This window comes from Lutra lutra, chromosome 8 (assembly GCF_902655055.1).
Source record: "Lutra lutra chromosome 8, mLutLut1.2, whole genome shotgun sequence".
NCBI lineage: Eukaryota > Metazoa > Chordata > Mammalia > Carnivora > Mustelidae > Lutra > Lutra lutra.
Window position 1 is genome coordinate 75,936,637 of NC_062285.1, and position 15,267 is coordinate 75,951,903.

General features: G+C 41.0%; 1 protein-coding gene and 1 non-coding gene across 2 annotated transcripts in view; both read left to right on the forward strand.

Annotated features, from left to right (window-relative positions):
• SSPN (sarcospan) overlaps window positions 1–15,267 on the forward strand; it is a 112,055-nt gene that overhangs the window by 7,852 nt on the left and 88,936 nt on the right. The gene's annotated exons all lie outside the window — the stretch shown is intronic.
• LOC125108052 (U6 spliceosomal RNA) lies at window positions 2,611–2,717 on the forward strand. The gene has a single exon (XR_007129742.1). It is a non-coding gene; the product is annotated as a U6 spliceosomal RNA (small nuclear RNA).

Here is a 15,267-nt window from a genome sequence, read left to right on the forward strand (position 1 = left end):
TCAGTCTCAGAACTGGACTTCCTTTCACAGTGGGCATCAGCAGGGCAGAGAGAGTGCAGGGGCTGGAGCTGGGCCAGCTGAATTCCACAGGTGCTTCAGAGACCATGCACCGGTGAGGGGACATCCGGGGCATGGCTCTCCGAGGCCAGAAGTGGGGAGGGGCTGCAGAGTTCAGCGTAACAAGCCTTATTTACAGGTCTGCTGAGCTGAGTGGATCACAGGAGGGGGTCCTGGGGCAGTGCCAAAGAGCTTGGTTACCAGGAGTGCAGAAAGAAACAAGCCCTGTGCCAGGATGTAGGAGTCAAGCCTCAGACTGCGGAACAAAGTAGGAGGGTTGAGAGCCAGCGAAGCCAATCCATCAGAATGCCAAGCTGGTAGGCACAGAGGAGACGAGGAGTGAGAGGTCAGGAGAGACAAAAGAGAGCTGGAGCAAGAGCAGGGAGGCAGACACCAGGTTGCGAGGAGAGCCTGCTGGTGGGGGTTGGGATTCTCTTTGGGTTGGTCAGTCATGCCGTGGATGGACTAGAAATATGGGCAGGACCACTTCGACCCTCATCCGCAAACCAACTTTGCATGTACCCTTGGCACTTAATACTTGCAAAAACAGAGGTTCCATTCTTCTAACCATGTCTCCATACAGGCAGTGTTGATTTTCCCGATCATGGGGTTGCACAATCAGACTGCACTTCCGGAACATAGCTCTGTGATAGCAAGCCATCAGCGGGCCTGGGTCTGATCCACACCTGCTCAGCCGTCCTGCCTTGCCAAGGGTGACCCAGCAGATGAAATTCTGAGTCTGTTGTGATTTTTGGATAGCTGTGCTAGTAATTTTTCTGGAACCTGTGTTTTTTATTATATTTTTGAAATTCTGCTTTAGATGTACTAAAAGTCGTGAAATAGACACATCTCACATTTCTGTCGCCTCTCATAATATTACATGGTCCTGCTTATAGTGGCAGAGTGCTGTGGGCCCTGGCTGTGAATTAAGAAGACCTGGGTTCAAATACCATTTTCCCCTCAAAAGCCGTGTGACCTTTGGCAAGTTATTAATGAATTGATTTTTGCAAATATAACACAGAGATAGTAGCGTCTCCTTCTGACTGGGTGTTGTACAGGTTGGGGGCAATGCATGGGGGGCACCTGAGGCATAGTGGGTGAGCTGTGCGTGGAAAATATTGTTTTCACGATTTGAGCTGACTGGCCAACGTTGTGGGTATCATGGAATATGGTTGGAAATAATTGAGAGGGTTAAGTAGTATATTTTAAGTTCGAGAGGTAAACCTTTTGCTTTCAATTATCCTTTACTAATAGGTGAATAATAATAAAACAGAGAGGGCAGACCTGTCAATGTGATTTTCCATTAACGAGATATGGTCTTGTTTCATGTGGTAACTGGAAATAGGCAATACCAGCCACAACCGTCTGATTTTAAATCATACTCTTCAGACAGCCCTTCTGAGAAGTTACAGTTCCACATTTGTGCACGAATGGGAGGAAATGCTGTCTGCCCATGTTTTGTCATAAGTTAAAGCCTTATTCAGGTTTTCAATGAATGATGTGGATGAATTAAGTCTCAAATTTTGGTATCTGGCCGTGGGAGATGTATTGACTTAGTTCCTCCCTATGCTGTCTAGTCGCCCAGCAAGCACTTTGGCTGCAGTTACTCTGTACCACGCTCTGCTCTGTTTTAGTGTTTTACAAATATTCACTCCTTTCTTGCCCCTAAACTCTTTAAGACCGGTACTATGATAATGCCCTTCATAAAAGGAGGGAAGGGAGGCACAAGAGGAAGTAATCTGTCTGTGCCACACAGCTAGGAAGTGGCGGAGCCAGGATTCCAGGCAGGCACCGTGACTGCAGAGCGGATGACCGCCATCTGGCATTTCTTGCCTCCTCCTCAGTGGCTTCCCCAATATCCAGAGACAAGTGGAACTTTTCTGTTCACCATCAATGATTTCATTTAGAGAAGAGAGGGTTCATAGTGCAGAAGGAACATCTGAAACCCTGACAGCAAGGTGAAGCTTTGCCACTGACTGTTTGCCAGACTGAATTGAGAAGGGCGGGGGATTGAACTGCGAACCTCAGGGTCCTCCTCATCCGTTTAGTGAGGAAATTATACATCTGTTGTGAGGGCGACTCATTGTATGTCTGACACGTAGGAGATACCCAAGAAATGTTAGTCCCCTCCTTGAATACTACTACATACCTAAATATACCCAAGTATGCAATTTTTGATGGTTTCTTTTCTCCTGAAAAATTCCTTCTTGATTTCTTTAACTTTTCACTTTGAAAGAATAGGGTGAATTTTGATCACTCAGTCAATAATTGTCAATCATTTTCTATGTGGAAGGCATTTTCCTGTGGGTGCTATCCAACAGAACTTTCTGTGATGATGGAAAAGTTCTATAATCGGTGCCATCTAATATGGTAACCATCAGCCACGTGTGTTTACTGAGCACTTAAAATGTGGTTAGTTTAATTAAGGCACTAAATTTCTCATTTTATTTAAGTTTAACTAGTTTAAGTTTAAAGACACACAGATGGCTAGTGGTGGTCATATTACACAGTGAAAGCCTAGCTTTTTAATCTGGTCCAAATACTAGCTGATCAGTGCTCGCTTCGGCAGCACATATACTAAAATTGGAACGATACAGAGAAGATTAGCATGGCCCCTGCGCAAGGATGACACGCAAATTCGTGAAGCGTTCCATATTTTTAAGAATATACAAGTGGCCAAAAGACATATAAAATGATGCTCAACATCACTAATCATTAGAGAAATGCAAATAAAAACTATGAGGAGATATCACCCTGTACTGATTAGGATGACTTCTATTAAAAAAGAAACAAACAGAAAATAATAAACATTGGAAAGAATGCAGATAAATTGGAACCTTTATGTGCTAATGGTGACATTGTAAAATGGTATCACCACTATGGAAAACAGGATGGCTGTTCCTCAAAAGATTAAAAAAAAAAAAAAAAAGAACTACAAATACTAGCTGATCAGCAGATAATTCTTTTAAGAAAGCCAAGACAGATTTTTAGTTTGTTCTTTTCCTAAAGTGTCTATGATGTTTAGCATCTTTGTAGGAAGAAAAAAAATAATCAATTATCAAGCATAAATTCAGGCAAATAAAGAAAAACTATAGCCATCAACTTTGCTGGGTTTTATGATATTTAAGAGATCCATTTTGGTTTTATGGGAACCCAAATGACATCACTTATCAACATTTTAAAATACTGATCATGAATTTGCTATGGGTATTTAATGAGTTCCCATAATAGATAATCATGTAATAATTTTAATCCTGCATCATAGCCTATGCCTATCGGTTCAGATATAAGCCATAGTGTACTGGTAAATGTTGAGCAGGTCCTCTGGGAAAAATGTGTGTGTATGTATGTGTAGTTTATTATACACTTTACGATATAAAGGATGTGAGGCCCAGCACCCGTTTAAACATAATGATAAAATATACATTACTCCTGTGAATTCCATATAGCCAATTCATTCTCACTGAATGCTTCTATTTGTTGATTTTTATTTTATTGCTTTTATTTACTGATTTTTGCCATATTCTTTTACCTCTTGCTAACCTATGGTTGCAGTGAATTCACAGGTATAATTCTGACAGGAATGTTGGGGTAGGTGAAATTGAAACAAAGACCATTGTTAGAGCCTCACTCCTTCACCAATGATATGAGAGGAAGTGTCCTCACTAAATCAGGTAATACTTTTCACACACCGGAAAAAGATTTCCTCATTTTTCTGTGTAATTCCCAGCAAAACGACTATATAGATATATATAGTCACTTTTAAGTCCAATCTACATGATTAACATTTTCTCCATCACTTTCTTGATATAACAATTGACAGAATAATAAATCAAGCTCTAATTTGTAGCATTTGCTCCTTTTCATGGCATAACTACTCCGACCAGAACCAACCGTAGGCTGGCAATACAGCAGCATGAGAAGTCCAGTTGGTAAGCTACAGGGGACATAACCAACCTCAAGGGCATAGATAATAATGAAATGTAATAAAGTAATTAGAAAGTGCTGAGTTTTGTGTATTCACTGACTTTGTTCTTAATATCTATTTAGTGATAAGTCTATAGAACTTAATTTCTAATAATGGCTAGTCCCAGGATCAGTCCTGTGGCCATCAACAATTTATTGAGGGGCCGCTGTGTGCCAGGACTGAGTGCTAGGCTATAAATATGAATCTGGCCTGTCACTATGTGTGCCTTCCAAGATGTGCTCGTGCCCTCTTCTGTATCAACATTTTCCCTCTGGATGATCTCATGTAGGTTCATGGCTTTACTATCCTTGTTATGCTGAGGACCCCTGAATTTATGTTTCCACCTCTCTTTTCTGCTGCAAGCTTCAAACTCCTAATTCCAACAGTCTACTTGATGACTCTTCTTGGATATCTTATGGTTATTCTAAACTTGACACAGTCATTCCAACTTGACACATCTTAATGTCCCCCTTCTGCCCCAGATCTATCCACTCTTCCTCGATTCTTCACCATACTCTGTCAATGACACCACCATACACCACGGAATTGAACCCAAATTTAAGTCTCATCCTTGGTCCTTTTCTTTCATATTTTCTGCACCCAATCCATCAATAATTTCTCTCTCTCCTATACCAAAATCTTGCCTGAATCTGGACAGTTTTCAGCACCTTAACTGCTATCATCCTTGTCAAATCCACTCTCTCATTGGGACTGCAGAGAGTCTCCTACTTGCTCTCCTTGCCTTTACTTTTCCTTATACAGACCTTACACACAATACAAAGAACTCTTAAATATATAACCCAGCTCAAACAAACCTCTTTTTTTGAAACCCAGTTTCAAACAAACTTTTTTGTTTGAAATCTCTCCAGGGATTACTTACTATAAGTCCAAATGTCTTGCCATGTCTATGGTAGGTGGAATAATGAGCCCCCAAAGATGTCCATGTCCTAATCCCTGGAACCCGTGAATGCGTATTTCCTCACATGGCAAAAGGAACTTTGAGGATGTGACTAAACGAAGGCCCTTCAGACAGGGAGGTTGTCCACATGCTCCCAATGTAATCACACGAGTTCTTAGAAGAGGAAGAAGGAGGTTGAGGAGAGTTAGAGGCGGTTGTGACTACAGAAAGATCAGAGAGATGCCACTTTGCTGTCTTTGAAGACAGAGGAAGTGAGGCAAAAGCCAAGGAATGAAGGTGGCCTGTGGACGCTGGGAAAGGCAAGGGAGTGGCTTCTTCTCTAGAGCCTCCGGAAAGGAATACAGCCCCGCCAACATGATGTTGTAGCCCAGTGAGACCCCTGTCAGACTTCTGACTTACAGAACTGTAAGATAATAAATTTGGTTGTTGGAACCTCCAAATTTGTCACAATTTATTACAGTCACAACAGGAAATGAATGCAGTAGTCTGCAACGCCCTCCAAGATTGGTCTCTGTCTGTCTCTCGGATCTCGTTGCCTGTCATTCTCCTGCTTGTTCACCATTCTCTGGCCATCTACACATTTGTTTTGTCTGCATAGCAAGGTGGGTCCTTCCCTAGGGCTTTTGTTCCCACTATGCCTTGCCTATGACTGTCTTCCCAAGGTCTTCACATAGTTGGCTCTTCATCATTGGGATTTCTAAAACCTCTTTAAAAATGCACCATCCCCCAGTCACTTTTTAATCTGTGTTTTATTTTCTGAACGGCTTTTATTAGGGCCTGAAATTGTCTTAATTGCCTGCTTATTGTCTCTGTATCTCCCCTTCCCACCAGACATGTACCATCAAAATATAAACTTCATGAAATCAGACACCTAGTCTGTCATGTTCACTCAGTAAGCACTCAATGACTATTTGCTAAAAAAAAAAAAAAAAAAAAAAATGAATGAAAACATGGTGCCTTGCTTCAGCATACACACATTCAGTGTGGAGAGATGATGGAAAAAGCAATGATGATAGAATGGTGTAATGGAGGCTATGAATGCAGTTCCTCTGGGATGTTTTGGGCCCCCATGAGAATAGCACCTTGGTAGGCTTTCCAGAGGAATGACAACTGGGAAGAATCCTGAGGAGAAACTGGGAAAGCACAAGCCAGTTGAAAAGGAGCAGGTGTACTGTCAGGCAGAGCATGAGGGAGGGGCAAGGGCACAAAGGTGTGAAAGGAAAGGCATTATGGGAACTACAGGTGGTTCAGTTACCTTGGGAGCCTGAAGTGAAAGGCAAGAAAATGCGTTACCACAGAAGACTTGACATGACCTACCAAGAGATTTTTAATTTGTGTAGATGGCAGTTAGGGGGCCTTAAAGGGTTATAAGCAGTGCAAGTTTTGCATTGTAGAAAATGTATCCTGATGATACTATTGAGAACAGATTGAAGAGGAGGGTTGCTGGAGCAGAACACCAACTGGGAGGACATGGCCATTGTCAAAGACCCAAGGGCAGTGGTAGTGAAGATGGAGAATGAATGGGGAGATCTGAGGACTGTTTTAGAGATTCTATGGGAGTCATAAGCAATTTATCATGTGGAGCAAGGGAGAAGAAGGATTAGGGATGACTCCCTGGGTTCTGACTTGAGTGACAGGGCAGAGGGTGCTACCAGTGGTAATAATAGGCAGTACCCGAGGAGGATAAGAGGCAGATTTCACTCTGACATGTTTGAGGTGCTATGGGTAAAGGAGATATCTTTGAAGCGCTTAGATAATTGGATCTGAAGTTTAGAGGAAAGACCAAGACTAGAAATTTAGAATCGAGAGTCAGTGGCATATGTGATTGAGTGGTTGGGACAGTTTCAATGACATAGAGATTAGAAGGTTGAGGGTGGAATGCTAAGGAACCTCAATTTTTATACATTGGGTAGAAGAAGTTTAGTCCAAGAATAGGACCACAAAGAAGTAGGGAGGAAAGAAAAAGAGATACCTCTGTCCTTCCTCTGCACCTACAATTTAGTGCCCATCTTAAATCTGACCTCTTTGAAGTCCTCTCCAATGGATGCAAATGATTTTTATTGAATCCATATCATGCATTGTTTGTACCTCTTTTAGGGTGATTGCCACATGGAACCTTTTTTTTTTTTTGTACTTTGGTCTAATTACCTCACTCCTATGTTGTAAATTTCTTGAGTGCAGAGACTATGACTCACTTACTTTTCATTCTTTGGAACTCTCAGGAGAATATCTTGCATATATTACTTTTATGACGAATGAATATGACCACTGAATCCAGCAAATACTATTTGGAAAGTAAGAATTATTTATTTATATTTTAAAGAAAACAGTAATCATTTGAATAAATATAGGTGATTCTAAACAGCAAAATACTTCAAGATGACAGTAGTGTATCATCTTGATACATTTGATCATTGTGAATTCCTATGTAGTCGTAATAGAGAATTATTTATTGAGTGCTTACTATGTTCCAGACAGTCTGTCAAGTTCTTTATACATATGATTTCATGTAATCTTTACAGTAGCCTGTGGGCATGGCATTATTATTATTCCCGTTTCACAGATGGAGGATAGGAATTTCAGAGAAGCTGAATAACCTGCCCAAAATCACACAGTCACTAAAGGGCTAAAATTTAAAGCTGGGCAGCCTGTCTCTAGAGCTCATGCCTTTCAGGTGACAACATATAGAAAACTCTGTGTCAAGGCAAGTCCGGGGCAGGAAGGGAACTTCAGAGACTTGCGAAAGGGCTTTGGTAACTTAAGTGCTCCTAATCAGGGATGCATTTTGCATGGTTAGAAATAAGTATGAGACATATTTTCATGGGGAAACAAAAAGTTGCTTTTTTGTGATTTGCCTTAAAACAAAGACTTGCTGATTTAAACAAATACCAAAGATCAATTCATTCAATAAGAGATTTAGAAATGCAGAGCTTTGCTGTAGAATACTATAGCACAAAAACCAGATATTGGCCACTATGATCTAAGGCAAAAACAAAATGAATTTAATGGAGTAAAAGACCCAAAAGAGGTTTTAGTGCCCAAAGTAGGCGAGCTTTAAGAGATATCCTTACTGCAGTTCTAGTAGTAATATCCGGTTCCTCCTGGTTCTTTATTGTTTAACAACAAGGTGGGGAATGGCCTTAGTTCTCATTGGCCTGTTAAAATTGTAACATACACCAGATAAATTGTGTCTCTGTTGGACTGTAAGCCTATCAAGAACAGAGCTCACTTTTCCCATTATTCTATGGCAAATACAAAAGAAGCATAGGCAGTGAACAGGATACAACTTGTAGCAATTACTGCAAGGGGGCAGATACAAGCTCCAGAAGGTAGGAGCTTGTTTTTGTTTACCACTGGCCTTTAAGGGAGATTCTGAGCTCAGTAAATATTTGTTGAAAGAATGGTTTCATAGAATGGGGCAATTGTCTGACAGGTGAAATTGATTACTTACTAAGTCTTTCCATGTGTAAGGTCTGTGATTATATTATTCATAATCTTAATTCCTATTATTAAAATTATGTGGTCCCTTCTGTGCTAATGCAGTACAACAGGCTACTCATTTTTCAGCTCACTTTTTCAGATTATTAAACATAATGATAAATTTACTAGTATATAATCACTTCAATAGCACCATATTGGTGTATTTTTTAACTAATATTTCCAGTAATTGAATGACAGAGCAAATTTAAATGATTGACTATCTTATGGTGTTATTAGAGAAAAAAATATTTCTAATATTGTGAGACACCAACAACTGAAATCCATATTCAAGGAATTGTACATAGCCTTTTTTTTTTTTTCAGTTTATTAAGGAAAACTAGAATTGACATGTCCGTCACATTCTTGTCATATCTACATTTTTGTAATCAGAATATCTCAGACTTCACCAACCGGATAACACCGCTGTATTATTCAGGACTCATCCCGTTGCAAGTGACAGAAACCAAATTCAAATTAGCTGAAGCAGTGAAGGAGATTATTGGTTTGTGTATGCAACCAAGGGGAGGGCTAGGTGACAAAAGGATGGATTAGACCGTCATTAGATCTCCTTCTCTCCATCTCTCGAATGCTCTCTGCAAATTAGCTTTATTCTCTTCAACTGATTTCTTGCTCAAGGCTAAAACTCAGGTGTTTATGGAGTGCGGAGATGGTGGGGTGGCTGCTGGAGCTTTAAGGAATATCTTCAGATTTGTAACAAGGAGACAAGAAGGTTAATCCTTCCCGTTCCAGTTCAAGAAAGGCTGGGAAAGAACTCTTGAGTGGCCCCTTTGGGGACTTGATTAGTTTCTCTGTTCTAGAAGGACTGGTGAGCGGCTCTGACCCACCAGCCTCAGTAGCAGCTCTTCTCTTACGGTTGAAGATGAGATGTGATCTGTGTATCAGAGAGCAGGCAAATAACAGTGGTGTTCACCGCATTCATGACATTGGTATTGACTCCGTGGTGGCTAGGAGCTGTCACGTAGCAAGTAGCAGGGAGTCTGGTCTTATATAGAGCCTCTGTGTGCTGAGAATTCTGAGAATTCTCAGGATGCCTAGAAAAGTATCCAAAACTTGGTCTCGGCTTTCACTCCCTCCTGTGGATCCCACAGTCCTGGACATGTTCATGAAACTATGCACAGAAGGCAGGACCAGCGCCACCACCACAGTCCTGGACTCGGTACTGGTGGAGATGAGTACTCACTCCAAGAAGGATGAAACTGACCTGCCTCCCCGTGCCCCTCTGCTAGGAGCCTGCAGTTCTCGCTCTTGCTGGAGTGAGCTCCTTCTAACTACTGCTTCTCCAGGGTGCATGTGCTACCTTGGTGGAGACACTGGGGTGGGATGGATTTGGGTGTCCTTTTCATTGTGTGTGCAGATATAGAATTGCACTAATTACCTGTGCTCTTAGTGCGTTAGCTCTGACTTGGTGAGTTTCTGGAGCTCCCTCAGTCTCAGTTTGACCTCTCAGACATTTATGCTGTGATCACCCAGGAGTGATTCTTTGATATCAGTTGATTTAGTCATCTGCACAATTCCTCAAAAGGCAGAGTCACCTTAACTTTGTAGTAAATAGGACACTCACCCTCCCTAAACGCAATTATTAATGTTTAAAACCATGCAGAGTTAGGGCAGATTTTCTGTCTGTAAGTTTTACAAATAACAGTTTTATTTAGATATGATTTGCATACTATATATCAGTGTACAATTAGTTTACAGGGTGTAATTAGCTTTTAGTATATTTCCAGAGTTGTGCAACCATCACCACAATCAGATTTAACTCATTTTCATCACTCAAAAAAGTAACTATTATCAGTCATTCCTTACTGTCCTCTACTCCCCTCTCCCCAGCCCTAGACAACATGTCAACCATCCTCTCTCTGTCCCGTGGATTTGCCTGTTCCGGACACCTCATAGAAATGGAATCATTCAGGGGCGCCTGGGTGGCTCAGTGGGTTAAAGCCTCTGCCTTCGGCTCAGGTCATGATCTCGGGGTCCTGGGATCAAGCCCCACATCGGGCTCTCTGCTCGGTGGGGAGCCTGCTTCCCTTCCTCTCTCTCTGCCTGGCTCTCTGCCTACTTGTGATCTCTGTCTGTTAAGTAAATAAATAAGTCTTAAAAACAAAAAAGAAATGGAATCATTCAATATATTGTCCTTGTGTCTGCCTTCTTTTACTGAGCATAATGTTTTCATTATGGAAACATAATGTGGTAGCATGTATCTGTACTTCATTCCGTTTTATGGCTGAATAATATTCCATTGTATGGACAGACCACATTTTGTTTATCTATTCATCAGTCGAAGGACATTTGAGCTATTTCCACTTTGGGCCATTATGATGAATAATGTTGCTGTGAGCATTCATGGGCAGATGCTTGTATAGACACATGTTTTCAGTTCTTTTGATTATATGCCTAGGAGGTGAATGGCTGGTTCATATGGTAAGTTGAACTGCTAGACTGCTTTCCAAAGTGGCTGCACCATTTTGCATTCCTGCCAGAAATGTATGAGGGTCCCAATTTGTCCACAATATAAGTGATGTTTTAGCAGAAGACATGATAAATGTTAAAGGGAGGCATGTGAAGTCATGACCTCTCTTTACTGGCAATAAACTCAATAAACTTCCAATTTTTAAGACTCCATTGATTCAACCTAAAAAGTAGTATTTAAAATACATACTTCAGAGGCACCTGGGTGGCTCAGTTGGGTAAGTGTCTGACTCTTGATTTCGGCTCAGGTCATGATTTCAGGGTCTTGAGATCGAGCCTCACATTGGGCTACTCTCTCTTTCTCCCTCTGTCCCTCCCTGCCTTGAAAAAATAAAATACATATTTCTACTCATAAATCCTGAAGTTTATGAGTCTAAATAATACACAAGAATAAAACTTCAACGTGCAGTGCGTTTTCTGGAACTATCCATATCTGAGCCTTAGCTCAGCCAAGACATCCTGTAATATATGTAATAAAGCAATAAGTAATGTAGGTAGATATGAAAAAGCCAGTAATATCTACACATGACAAAAAGGCTTGGAGGTACAATTCAGATACTACTTAATGCAACATCATAAACTTCTTCATGACCAAAACAACTGTAGTGGCGGAGTACTTCTTTTTCCTCCCCCCCATCTTTCTCAGCAAGCCTGATGGTGGAAGGCTTTTAAGGCAGTGAGTGCCTGCTTCTCAATGATTGTCCCTTTCCATCATAAGGTTAAGTTTTCCATTGTATCCGAGAGAACTTTTGGAGATTTAGAATTCACCTGAATATTTATATATGAAACAAACTATTCATTTCACAAATGTAAATGGCCAAGGGATTATAAAATACTTGGTATATGTATTTCATGGTTTGAAATTCTGTTATGTGAATTTCTGTTAAGGGAGGGGCTCCGCAGATTTATATGTGGCTCCCAGCCCATGAATGAACGCTGCGTCCTTCTTATGGCCCCGTGTGACCCGGCCTTGGTTATTTTCCCATCCTCCGACCACTCTCTTCCCTACTCAAACCCTAAGAGTCAGCATTTGTCTGTGGTGGTCTGACGTACCTCAGCCTTACCTCGAGGCTAGTTTGGAATCACCTGGCTTCTTCCTCAGATTATAATTCGGTGGAATGGCCTGGGTTTGTGCTGCCAGGGAGTGAGTAAGGTTGAGATGCTCCTAGCTTGTGTTTTTGTTCTGAGGTCTGATGGGGAAGAGATCCTAAATTGATCTGAATGAAATCTAGACAGCGAATAATCCTGTTGAATGTTTCCGAACTGATGTTGCGAGGTAAACATGAATACTGTGGGCTTGTGTGTTTATTAAAAACTGACCAACGTGATATGCTACTTTATAAACTAGATGTAAGTGAAAAATTCAGGGGTAGAGAAAGCTATACTTTCTCTGCTTAAGGTTTTACATTTTGGCATCTTGCGTTCTAGAATATTTAACTCAATTCTACCTTGTTTCAAGCATGGTTTTCTAAAACCATGTCTACATCAAGTGAAAATGTGAACTCAAAAGCTTGTAACATGGCAAATTTTTCTTTTTGAAAAAAGCTTTCTTTGTCATTATGAGACTCTCTCAGTTGTGCTACATGACATTTCTACTCAGAAATGCCTTGAAATAAATGAGAATTTTACAGGAATCACAGTGGACAAAATGCTATGTCTTCCTGATCATTACTGGCTAATCTTGGTGCAATTACATTTATCTCATCTCACTGTTACACATTTAGACCTGCTGGGTACCCCATGCAAATGCCTGGATATTTTTTTAAATCAGAAATTCTCTTTGTTCCTCATCAAGCATTACTCCTATTTAAGGTTTGTAATTAGAAAAACTTCAAGCCATCTTGGGTTTTAAAGTAATAGTAGATTTTTCTTCTGGGACATTTATCTTATGTAGAGAAGTACTTAATATAAATTGAGGATTACAGGCCTACTCTCTTGATGTGTAAAAACTATTTGCAAATTGGCTATAGATGTGATGCAGTTTATAAATTCCACCTCAAAAGACTTATGTCCATTTGCTAGTGTATCTGCATTTATAAACATCCAATAGAAATTTACTCATTCGGGGGCACCTGGATGGCTCAGTCATTAAGCGTCTGCCTTCGGCTCGGGTCATGATCCTAGGGTCCTGGGATCGAGCCCCACATTGGGCTTCCTGCTCGGTGGGGAGCCTGCTTCTCTCTCTCCCACTCCTCCTGCTGTGTTTCCTCTCTTGCTGTGTCTCTCTCTGTCAAATAAATAAATATAATCTTAAAAAAAAAATTTACTCATTCAGGGTGCCTGGGTGGCTCAGTCAGTTAAGCATCTGCGTTCCACTCAGGACATGAACCCAGGGTCCTGGGACCAGGTCCTGCATTAGGCTTCCTGCTCAGTGGGGAGCTTCTCCCTCTCCCTCTGCGGCTGCCCCCGCTTGTGTGCACATTCTAGCTCTCTCTCTCTCTCTCAGGTGAATAAATAAATAAAATCATTTAAAAAAAACCTGCTCATTCATAATTCTCATGATTGGAAATCTCAGTGCTTTAAATTTTTTACCCATCTACCTTTAATTAGTAAACAAATTGGTGATTGTACTATGACAATTGGTACTGTGACAATAGGCATTATTTTTTAAATCATCAAAGAAAGATCAAGTTTTGTCCCTAATGACTTCAATATTTAACTCATTTTCTTTTAGCATAAAAAACAGTCTGCACAGAGGCCAGACACCAGACTCGAAGCCCAGCCTCACCTTTGTCTCCCTCTAACCTTGAGCAAGTTTCTTAACCACTGGTAGCCACATTTTCCTCATCTCTTTTTCATTGATAATGACATACAGCTTGTAAGTTTCACATGAGAATTAAACAAGTCAGTAAAAGTAATCGTCTGGCACATAAATTACTCTTGATGATTTCTCCCCTTCCATCATCTGGCTGCAATGGGTCAACAACAGCAATGATAACAATAATAATACTTTGGAAATATTATCCTATGTGGGACATATATTGTAATCTTTTTTTTTAAAGACTTAATTTGTTTATTTGAGAGTAACCATGCACATGCATGAGCAGGGGGAGGGAAAGGGGTAGAGGGGGAGAGAGGTGGGGAGGGAGACGGAGAAGCAAACTCCCTGCTGAGTGCAGGGCCAAGGCAGTGCTGGATCCTAGGACCCCAAGATCATGACCTGAACCAAAGTCAGATGTTTAATGGACTGAGCCACCCAGGCGTCCCCTTTTGTGATCTTTTTAGCCAAATAGTGTGATAACGCATTAGTCAATGACTGTACCTTCTATTATAAAGATAGTAGATGCAGTCATGCACAGATGTGTGTGCACACACACAAGTCCATACATACTACAACTGAAGTTTTTAAAAAGAGATTTTAGAATTTAAATCCTTCCTCCTATATTTGGATACATAGATTCTCAAGGTCAGTACTTCTCACATCTTCTCAAGTGCAGGAAGAAACGTGGGCACATAACTATGCTATATGGTATACTGTCTCAAGCTGGAAGACCATTCCGGCTGACTGAATGCCGTCTTAACCTCAGGCACCCATGGTTTATAGCTGCCTCTTGATTGTGTCAGGAAGGGCGCAAGGCCAGACTTGTATTAGCCATCAGAGAGAAAGCACTTTGAAGAGAGCCAAACTGGGTTTGACTCTGGGGCGGCACAGGGGCACTTGGTTTTGCCTGCCTGACTCCCACATCACGCTTCATCTGAGTGCCGCAGCAACATCACACAGCTCAGCATTTCAGCGCTCAACAGCACATTTTAGGGAGCGCTTTCGGTAATGTCTGTGTGACCCTCCCCAGAATGGCATCCTCCCATTTAATAGACTAGAGTTGGTCAACGCATCAGTTACAGTTTTACACCCTAAGGCAATAAAACCTGTTTATTATTTTTTTCACTTAAGGTAAGGATTTTATTTTCTCAGGAATGACTAAGTTGTTTCTTTATCTTATCCATATACTTCTTTTTAAAAGATTGTTTTATTTATTTGTCAGAGAGAGAGCGAGCACAAGCATGCAGAGTGGCAGCAGAGGCATAGGGAGAAGCAGGCTCCCAGCTGAGCAAGGAGCCCAATACGGGACTCGAACCCAGAACCCTGGGATCATGACCTGAGCTGAAGGCAGCTGCTTAACCAACTGAGCCACCCAGGCATCCCATATCCTATCCATATACTTATATGCTTTAGAAAAGTTTGCCTACAAGTGTCCTCTCAAAAATAAAAGCCAAGTGTGAAGTCCTATTTTTTTTTTCTTTTTGTGCACATCCTTGTGCATTTTTAATTTGGAGGGTCATCTGCATCATTATAATCTACTTACCTACTAAAAAATGCATTAAGACCCCAGAGCTGAGAATACTTTGTAATAAATTA